This window comes from Lynx rufus, unplaced genomic scaffold (assembly GCF_022079265.1).
Source record: "Lynx rufus isolate CCGP_SWC_20201006 ecotype Redwood Valley unplaced genomic scaffold, mLynRuf1.p SCAF_9, whole genome shotgun sequence".
Classification (NCBI taxonomy): Eukaryota; Metazoa; Chordata; class Mammalia; order Carnivora; family Felidae; genus Lynx; species Lynx rufus.
The window spans coordinates 25626502-25636277 of NW_025814897.1; the positions used below are offsets into that span (position 1 = coordinate 25626502).

General features: G+C 50.1%; 1 long non-coding RNA gene across 1 annotated transcript; it reads right to left on the reverse strand.

Annotated features, from left to right (window-relative positions):
- Positions 1 to 955: 955 nt before the first annotated feature.
- Positions 956 to 8733, reverse strand: LOC124506261 (uncharacterized). Its single transcript, XR_006960735.1, has 4 exons — positions 8582 to 8733; positions 7025 to 7081; positions 4132 to 4306; positions 956 to 1656 (listed from the first exon to the last, which is right to left on the reverse strand). It is a non-coding gene; the product is annotated as an uncharacterized LOC124506261 (long non-coding RNA).
- Between the last annotated feature and the right edge of the window lie 1043 nt (positions 8734 to 9776).

Below are 9776 nucleotides of genomic sequence, written 5' to 3' on the forward strand. Positions count from 1 at the left end.
GAACTTGAAGAGAATCATCTAGGGGTTCAGTTTAAAAAAAAATTGGAATAACTGGTTTCCCAAGCTAGTAGCTGAAGTCCTGGTAGCCATTTGACCCTTGTCTCAGCTGATCCATAAAATTTTCAGCGGGAACCCTCTTCCCTGGCTCTAATTTTTTACTGCCAGTGCGCTTATATAAAGCGTTGAGCAGAATGAAAAGGATATAGGGATCTCAAAAGGACAAAACAGCTAGCTAGCTGAGTGGCTAGCTGAGTTAATAAAGGACACGCAGAACTAGCTCAATTTGAAGTCGCATGCGCTCTGGTAGCCACACAGGCCAACCCACCTTTGAGTCAGAACGTGGAGAAGGCAGTAGGGAAGATTGGAGTGGGGCATTCCACACTTACCTATTTCTTCAAGATCCGCTTTAACCTGCCCCTCCCATTCTAGTCCATTTTTATAAGATGGGACCAAAACCATCACCAGAAGAAGCAGCAAGAAGGCTTCATGGAGTGTGAAATATAATTTCCTATTCTTTCCATTTCCACAATACCCAGTCACTCTGAAGCAATGAGAATTTCACAGTTGCTCAGTTCACCCCTGTGTCACTCACAAATCTGACCTTTTAAAAAGAGAAAATAAGATTTGGAAAAAACCTGTGTCCCCTTGCCCTCAACCAAAAATCTAGGAGACACCTTGCTTCACTAAGCCTGATTTAAAGACAGACACCCAGAAAACGAAAATATACCCTCTACTTTTGATCTCTTATCTAGGGAAAGCAGGTTCCCTCAGAGGAACTCACAAGGCAGTGAGTCCCCAGTGTTTATTGTGTTAAGTGGGGGACATTGTTTTGTGTTCGGCTGTGACGTGCATCGAAGTAACGCTAAGTGACCATGCTCTCTCCAGGACCCCACTGTCCCCATCTATCAAAGTTGAGGGTCACTGAAAAAAACAATAATGACACATGAGACCAGTATTTGATCAGACAAGTATTTACACAGCGTCTTTTCCGTCTAGAGGTTGGAAGTACTTGGTCAAAAGCATCTCAATTCTCAAACGATTATCCTTAGACGTTAGTATCAGAGATATTATTGATCTCTCTCCTCACTCAAATACCTCCCACACCTCACCCCACTCCCACCCCCTCCATTAAAAAACATACCGCAAGACCTTTGTGCCAAAAGTAACTAGTATTGGCCCTGCTCGACTTTTGTCTAAGGTTTTTTTTTCTTTTTTCTTCTGTAAATCAGGGCTCTGAAGGCAAGAAGGGAAGAATGAAAATGACATCTGTATTTCAGACGGCATTGCTCTAGTGTCTTCGGTGGCCAGAGTGGGCACACTTTTTCTTCTTTGGCATTTTTCTCAACAGCGTCCCAAAGGGTTCGTTTCGTTTTCAGCTAAGACAATCATCGTCCACTTCAGAGTTACAGCGGACACACTGACTGTCCCACTCCATCCAATTATGCCTGGAAGCCTTTAAAGTCACCGATTAATTCTCCTTAAACTGTGGTGGTGACTCCTTCTACACATGACCCCGAACTCGATGCTTTCATTAATTCTGTTCTCTTTCCTCTTTTTATAGGGTTAAGTCCAAGTCGACAGAGCAAAGATAATACAGTCCTTGCAAACCTTTGCCTTCTCAGTGATATCACTCAGATCCTTCTCATGACCCTTCCCCTGCAAATGAATGAATGAATTATTCCATTCAATCAGAAGACACTGAAGCCACACGGAAACCTTACTAGAGTTATTATGAAGGATGAATACCACAGTTTTTTCAACAGGAACAGGACAAAGAATGTCTCCCAATAACCTACAAAATACGTATAACCATAGATGAGACTAGGAATAGGCTCTTTAGAATTATAAAAATTTAAGCTAGAGCAGGGCTCAGGGTTAGCTAATAAGATCAAATTAACTAATTGACATTCATGAAGAGATAACTTAAGGAGGAGAGAAACTTGCTAAGGGACCTGAGGGAAAGAATATAATGTATATAAAAGTCTTTGGTCTTAGGGCTCCTCTTTGCTTTAATGCTTGGTCTCATCCATTCTCCAGTGACTCATCTCTTCATCTGCAGTCCTGGGAAGCTTTATATATGTCTAATCTGCAGCTAGAGGTGAGGGATGAATCTGTCAGCCTGGGAGAAGTCCTTCCTCTTGCACCCATTCGGGTCACTGATCTCTCAATCCATTGGTTCTCCGTCCTTGCTCTGAATGCTCTTTATTTTGCACCCCATGTTCCCCCATTCCAAGATCCCCTTTTACACTGAGAGTACGTGTGAATGGCAGCGTGTGTGTGTGCGTGTGTGTGTTGGTATATGATAGGAATCAAAGGCCTGACCAGCTCACACACATCTCAAAATCCAAAGTGCCCCGTCGGCCAGCTCTTCTTAGGGGACCCTGTTCTACTCACTGCCTCCATTTCCTGGACTTATCTCCCTGAGCAGATTTCCCACTTCTTTCTCCTTGTAATTTCCAGGAGCTCAGTCTAGGTTCGCAGCCTGGCAAGGGCTATAAGAGGACACAAATAATGAGAGATAAGGAGCGTGACATCTCGTTGGCTACCCTTTAAAATCTGAAATTGCTTGCTAGAGGAGCAGGAAGCAACTTCCTTCCTTCCCGTCATTAAGAGCGAAAGGAATAGAAAATATAGAGGACATTGAAACTCAATGAGGTTTAAGCCATTTTGGGGGGTGGGGAGGGGAGGTGGAAAGAACCACAAAGACCAGAATATTGCTTTACACACAAGGCTACACATGGCCAGAAACACTGTGGATATGCAATAAATAGATATTTATCATCACAATGGGTTCCAGAAGAGTTGAGTAAAGTGTTTCAACCCTGTCAATTCTTTGACTTGCTTGGAGAAACCAAATCATGGTTCTAGTTCGCTAGGGCTGCCATAATAAAATACCAAAGTATTAGTGCCTTAAACAACAGAAATCTATTTCCTCACTGTTCTGGAGATTGGAAGTTCAAGGTGCCAGCAGGTGTGTTTTCTCCTGAAGTTTCTCTCCTCGGTTTGCCATTGGTGGCCTTCTCACTGTGCCCACACATGGTCTTTCTTCTGTGTTCCACATTTCTGCGTACCAATCTCTTTATAAGGACCCCAGTCCTATCGGGTTAGGGTCCATCCATTGTACCTTATTTACCTCTTTAGAGGCTCTATCTCCAAATGCATTCACAGTCTGAATTACTGGTGGTAAGGGCCTTTGAGTATACATTTCAGGGGGGACACAATTCAGTTTATAACACTACTCATCAGGAGCAGAGTTAAAACTGGAACCCAAAGTTTCTGTCTAACCCTAGACCATTAATTTGCCTTTGATTCACATCCTTTCCCAGGTTAAACACTCTCACAGAATTATAGCATACTCTAATCGGAAGGCATCTCATGATGATCTAATGGTAGCTCTCTCATTAGCCAAATAAGGAAGCTGAGTACTAATTGGCATAGAACCCATGGTGGCACCACCCAGATAAAGTGCCCCCCCTTCCCCTGCTGGGAGCGTTTCTTGGATTCCAATCTCCCACCCTCCTAAACTCTGTACCAGGGTCACTTGCTAATGACCAGGCTCTGGATTACAAATCTATGACCCAAGGAAGCAGCCTGGTATGAGCTGGTGAGGCAGCAATAACTATGGAGCAAACCACCCCCCCCCACACACACACAACCCTTTCCCTTTGGAAGCAGTTAGAGGGATAAGCTGGCTTTAATGAGTCTTCCTGCCCCTTTTCCTTCGTTCTCTCCTCTCTTAGGCTCCTCCTTATGGCAGCTGTTACCAATTTCAGCAATTTTCTTCTGGCAAATTGAAGGCTCCAGGTGACAAAGGGAGTTGGCTGTATCTTCCCAGAGGATGAGATAGCCAGGGTTCTAATCGTACCCCACCTCCCTATTCCCAGACGGGTGGTTGGGGCTGCAGGCACTTCTCCCATTCGGCATCCTTAACCCACCCTACCCCCTCACGTACACAAACACGGCAGGCTTCCAGGTCTATGTCCAGCTCTGAAACCCCAGTTGGAAGGGAATCCAGATCAGCTCATCTGTTTTTCCCAGGACCACCAAGATTTTATTATATGCATGATCCTTGGAGTGAATGCCCATTCTGGCTCTTAAAATTATAGGAAGAGGAAGAAATAGGACACATACCTGAGTGTGTGTGTCCACACACACAACCTGAAGAGTTGGGTACCAAACTAGGGGAGGACACCCCCATCAGCTGACCATACCCATGGTACTTGGGCAGAGGGATGACCTCAGGATTCCTGGTTAAACCATGTATGTAAAAAGGAAGCCAACACATGAGCACTGATTTCATGCAACCCTGCAAAGCAGAAAATGAATTAGTATACTCAGGGGAACTGTCCCTGTCAGTTTGCCCTTAATAACAACAGGATGGTTTTGTTTTGTATGTTTCCTTTTCCCCTCTCTCCTTATTGTTCAGAAAGAAGACATGTGGTTAAGAAATTGCCCCACTTCTGTGCCTGTCCATTTCAGTGTGGACACTGGTATCCTGCAATGAACAAAACAAACTCAATGCTTGCCTTCAGGAAGCTTACAATCGAGTGAAGAGAGGCAAACCTCAGATAGATAGGTCTACAAATAAGGACGTGATAGCACCTGTGACACATAAAGAAGGAAGAATTTAAAATCTGTGATAACAACTGTGAAATCTGGAGAAAGTACTCAAGTGATCTCTTACAAGTCCCCTCCAAGAAAAGAAAGGAGACTAGGGAGGTGAAAAGAAAATGACAAAAGACCAAGGCTGGAAAAACTTAATCTGGATGGTGAGGTATTAATTAGACAATTTGTTTAGTGCTCACCTCCTCTAATATAGCTGAAGCCCTCATTTTCAAATTTCCAACTTCCCTGAAAAGAACCTCTGTTTAAAATGCATGACATCGGTACAGGATGCAGGAGCACCTTCTGTTTTATTTGTGGTTGCTTGGAATAGTGTTTGCTCCCTTTGGGAGGCAAGAGGATCTCTCCAAGAATCCCAGGAACAAAATTCTGGGGGCACCGGTTCTTGTACTTCAGTCCCCTCCCCTCCGCAAGCCTGTCTTGTTTTCCTAAGCAATGGTCAGGAATGTGCTGGGAGGGGGCAGCCTGGCCATCAGCCCCCAGCCCAGGCAGCCCCAGTCACGGTCCCAGGCTGGCCTTTCACCTCATAGCTCTCCGGGCTGCTCCTAGTAAGCAGCAAAATGTTTCAATATGTTGAGCTTTGGGGGAGGGACGGAGAGAAAAATCGGGATATTGTTGAGAAGGAAATAATGAATAACCCTGCCGCCAGTCTTCATACCCCCCACGTGGGGAGATCTGGGTGATAAGTGTGCTTTCTCCAGAAATGGAATCCTAGCAATTGCTCTTGGTCAGAAATTTCCAGAGCCAGTTGAGGGGTAGGGAGTGGGGTGGCAGAGAAAAGGGAACAGGTACTGAATTAATTCTCTCAGTGTCCAGAACCAAAACAGTCAGGGGTCTAGGCACCCGAGAAAGAACAAAGCTTGAGAAACTGAGGCTAATTCTGGGAGGTACACAAAGCTGTGGTTTTGCTCTTACAAACTGACACACTCTCTACCTTTACCTGTCACCGCCCCCCCCCCTCCACTTCTCCCTCCCAAGTTCATCTGCTCTGGTCTTTGCCAAGCCTTCTGCGGGGGTGGGGAGCTGGTGCTGAAGCTCCTGGTTACTGGAGCCTCAGAAGCAGCTCCAGGGTGTGAAAACCACCCGCCAGGGAGGGAGCAACACTGGCAACTCCTCTCGAGGCCGAGGCCGGGCTGTTTGGCGGAGAATGGCCCTGGATTGGGCAACTAAAAGAGTGAATGTGAGCACAGACTCGGCAATCGGAGCCCCATTCAAGGCCACGTCTTAGAGTGAAGCAATGAGCAACATTCCAAAATTAAAAAAAAGAAAGAAAGAAAGAAAGAAAGAAAGAAAGAAAGAAAGAAAAGAAAAACACAACACAAATTCGAGGACCCAGAAATGCCTCCTTAGCGAGGGTGTTGTTAAATGTTGTGGTTTTGAAATTAAAAGTCCATAATAGGGTTGTTTCCCTGACATTTGCAAATCACCTTGCTCTTATAGATGCTGCCTGGAAAATGTGGATCAGAAAAAGATGTATTCAGGGGAGGTCCACATAAAGGGAAAGGTAACCTTTAAGTAAGCCAAACTTCAGGGCTTGAAAAATCAAAGAGGACCTCATTCATACTATGTAAGTCTTAGGAATAATTATTTGCATAGCGATCATTTAAAAAGTAAATAATCAAATGAAAGGAGGCCTGGGTCCCGACGTCTCCTCTTGGCTTTACGTTTGCGATATGTGTGTGGTTTCTAGTGTTCCTTGACATTTCCTAGCAACACCCGGAGGTTTCTGGAAAAGCAGCTAGGGGCACACGGGTGGCTGTCTATTAGAACAATTCATCAGACAGCAGTTGAAATATTGATAAGAAAACGGAAATCAAATTAAAAGACGGGAAAAGAGAGAGGAAGGGGGAGTGGGACGAAGAGAGCCAGAGAGAGGCGGCAGAGAGGAAAGCGGCAGGGCGCACAGACAGAGGAGCTCAGCGGTTCCTGCGGGCCCCCCAGCTCCTGCTGGGACCCAGGCTGGCGGTCTGGCTACACTGCAAAGAAAGGTGCAGCTTGACTCCGGGCAGCCTGCAGGTTTAATTCGGCACCACCAAGGATCTCGGGGGCTCTGGTAGCAGAGAATTAGCACTCAGAGCTCAGACATCCTGGAGTTTCAGGAGTTCGGCTGCCGCGGGCCAAACAGACAAGGGTGTCTAAGGTGAGTGTTCATGTAGGGGGGATCTCTGAGGGGACTTAGGGTGGTGGCGCCTCTCCCTGCTCCAGCTGCAGAAGGGAAATGGGAGGCTTTCTGGGACTCTTTCTTTCTCTCATTCTCTGGAGGGGGGGGCTTTCTTTTCTCCTTCCCACCCCCCCCCACTTTCCTTGCAAATTTCACTCCAAGTTGCAAAGAAAATCGGGGACACTCCCGGGGAGAGGACAGAGGCAGGGAAGAGGTATTTAAGGGCCCAAAGGAACATACCTGGTCCCTGAACTCGTGTGCGTGTGTGTTGTGGCTTCAGGAGCCAAAAGCTGGAATCTGTTAGTGGGGAGAAAAGTGCTTTATCAGAAACACATTGGCTGCCGGAGAAGCTGCAGGCTGCCACGTTAAAGATGGTTTAAGAGAAGGAAGGCAAGAGGGCCAGACTTGGCAAGGCAGGGAGAGACTCACCCAGAGGCACCTGGCATCTAGGGTGGTTTTTGCACCCGCTAGCCCAAATATTCAGACTTCACACACCATCTCCCCCGCCACTAGAAATGCGGCTGTGTCATTCACTATCTTGGTCTCTGCCCTCAAAACTCTTTTAAGGAGCCGGGGCTGGGGAAAGGGCCTCCCTAGATCTCTAGGACCTTCAGCCAGTCGTTCTCCCCAAGCGGTCCACTAGCAGGGAAGAGGGGGGAGGCAGCTGGCCACTGGTGGAGTCCTGAGGTGGTTGGGGAGGCAGGCTGAAGATCTGTGCCCTGAGGGCCCAAGCTTGGCAGTTCTGTAAATATCCGCTCCCTGGGGCTTTGGGCTGCATTCGTGGGGAGACCTACCCCTACCAGGGCAGGGTTCTCTCTTCCGGCTCAGAGAGGCCCCTGTGTCCCTAGGTGTGGAACTACCCAGGACCGGGGTCAGAGTGGGGGTGGGTGGTCTCATCTGTGGATAGAGGAGGGTTACAGGACTGCAAGGAAAAGCCACAGGTCGTCTTGAGCCGGCTCTCAACCTTCGCCATCCCTTAGCCTGAAGTCGGGAGGCAGAGACGCACAACTGGCTCCCAGTACCTGACCACGGGGATCCTCCCTTTCTGGCCTGGGCGATCAGAGCCATCCAGCCTCCTTCCCCAACCACCTCCCCCCTCACCCGCCACCGTCCCACCCATGTTGTACTCTCGGGTGACTGAGGTTTCTCCCACCCAGGTTGGTTCTTGGGCCTTCCTGACCCTTCCTCACCAACGGAGGATGTTTCAGACAGTCCCCGACACGTCGTCTTACGTCAAGGTAAGACATGACAGCGTCTTTAAACAGGTAATGACCCCCAGCCCCTCTGCCACCGGGCCTGTGGTCGCTCCCGGCTTTCCCCGGGGAAAGGGGTGGAGGGTTCAGCGGGTGGACCTGGAGCCTGGGGCGTTCCCGACCACCCTAGGGTGGCACAGACCCTCAGGAATCCTTGGCTGGGGAGGAACGCTCTCGGTAGGCACTGATCGGGAGACTGGAAGTGGGTGAGCGCGATGAGGTTGGGCAGGGAAAGCCGAGACGCCAGTCGGGGGACCTGCGCGAGCCAGCATCGGGTCCCAGTGGGTCCTGCGCCCGCGCCGCTGGCGCACAACAGGTTTCAAAGTAAGGGTCTGCGCGTACTGGGGAGCGTGCACATGAGCCTCTGGGCGTGTGTACGCGGCTGTGTGAACGCGACGCGCTTCTCCCACCGGCTCGACACCCCGTCTGTCCTGAAGCCCACCTCTCTTGGCCCCACCCGCCCTCCAAAGAGCAGACTGCTACATTTGACAGAATATAGAACTTTTTTTCCCACTCACAACAGTTCCCAAGAATGTAAACAAACCGAGGCCAGGACATCTGGGTTGCACGTTTAAATGAAAATGCGCCAGCGGGGCGGGGCTGAGGGTGCCCGGGGTTGGGACCCAGGCGCGACCTCCTTCCTTCCGGGTAGCAGCCCCGAGCCGGGGCCAGCCCGAGTCGGAGCCCCAGGTCGGAGGAGGAAGGGCCCACCGCGGTTCTGAAAACCTACCCCTCGGGTCCCGGCCCCGCCCCCTTCTCCCTGAAACTCCGCCCCTGAGGTCCCCACCCCCTCCTGCGTGCCCACGCTGAGCTCCCTCCGGCATCCGGGAATGCCACCGCAGTGTGGGTCAGTCTGCCGGCCCGTGGCCACCTCGATGGGGTGCGACCCTGGGGGAGCGCCACTTTAGCGTCCAGCCCTCCTCCCATTTCTCTAAAGGGAAATTTGTTGACACGAGGTACTCGTGTCCCGACTCCCACCCCTTCCCAAGGTCTAAAGGAGTTTTATAGTCACTTGAAGGAGGCCGGGTCCCGGAGCCTTGGCGGAGAAGAGGTGTTTAATCTGTGATGAATGAATGAAAAATAAGTGACTCCATGTATCGACAATCAATGAATAGATGGCTGGACCGATGGCCCCCAGGAAGTGGCAGGGCGTACACCGGGAGGCTTTAAAGCGCGCCGGGGTTCCTTAAGTCCAGTTTTCCGGAGAGGTTAGGCAGGCTGTGACCCCTCCCACCCACGCCACGCCCAGTTCCAGAAGCTTAGGGAGTTCTCACTTCTCGCCCGGCCCCAAAGACAGCAAGTGCCCTCCCCCCACCCCACCCCCGCCCCCAGCCACCCCTCCACCCCGGTCTGCACACACCCGGGGATCCAAAACCTCAGGGATGACAAAGCCTAGAGGGGCAAGTGGGAGCCCAGGAGACTGACCCGGGCCCGGAGTCAGAGAGAAAGCAAACCGGCTCAGGAGAGCGGAGCGGTCTGGAGTGGGGAGCAGGGAGAGAGGATGCAGTCCAGGAGCTGTGGGCAGCCAAAGGAGCCGCTCGCCGCAGGAGCTCTTTTCAAGGGGGAAAAATGGATTTTTCAGCAGCCACAAAGTTTGTATTGTTGCACAAAGGGGTGCATTGACGGCGGCGAAAGGTCTGCGTGGCAGGGACAATCTTGGGTCTGTTCCGCCGGCTCCCTACATCGACCATTTGCCAGAGGGGCACAAACAGTCCCAGGCTGCCAAGCTCCTGCCATTG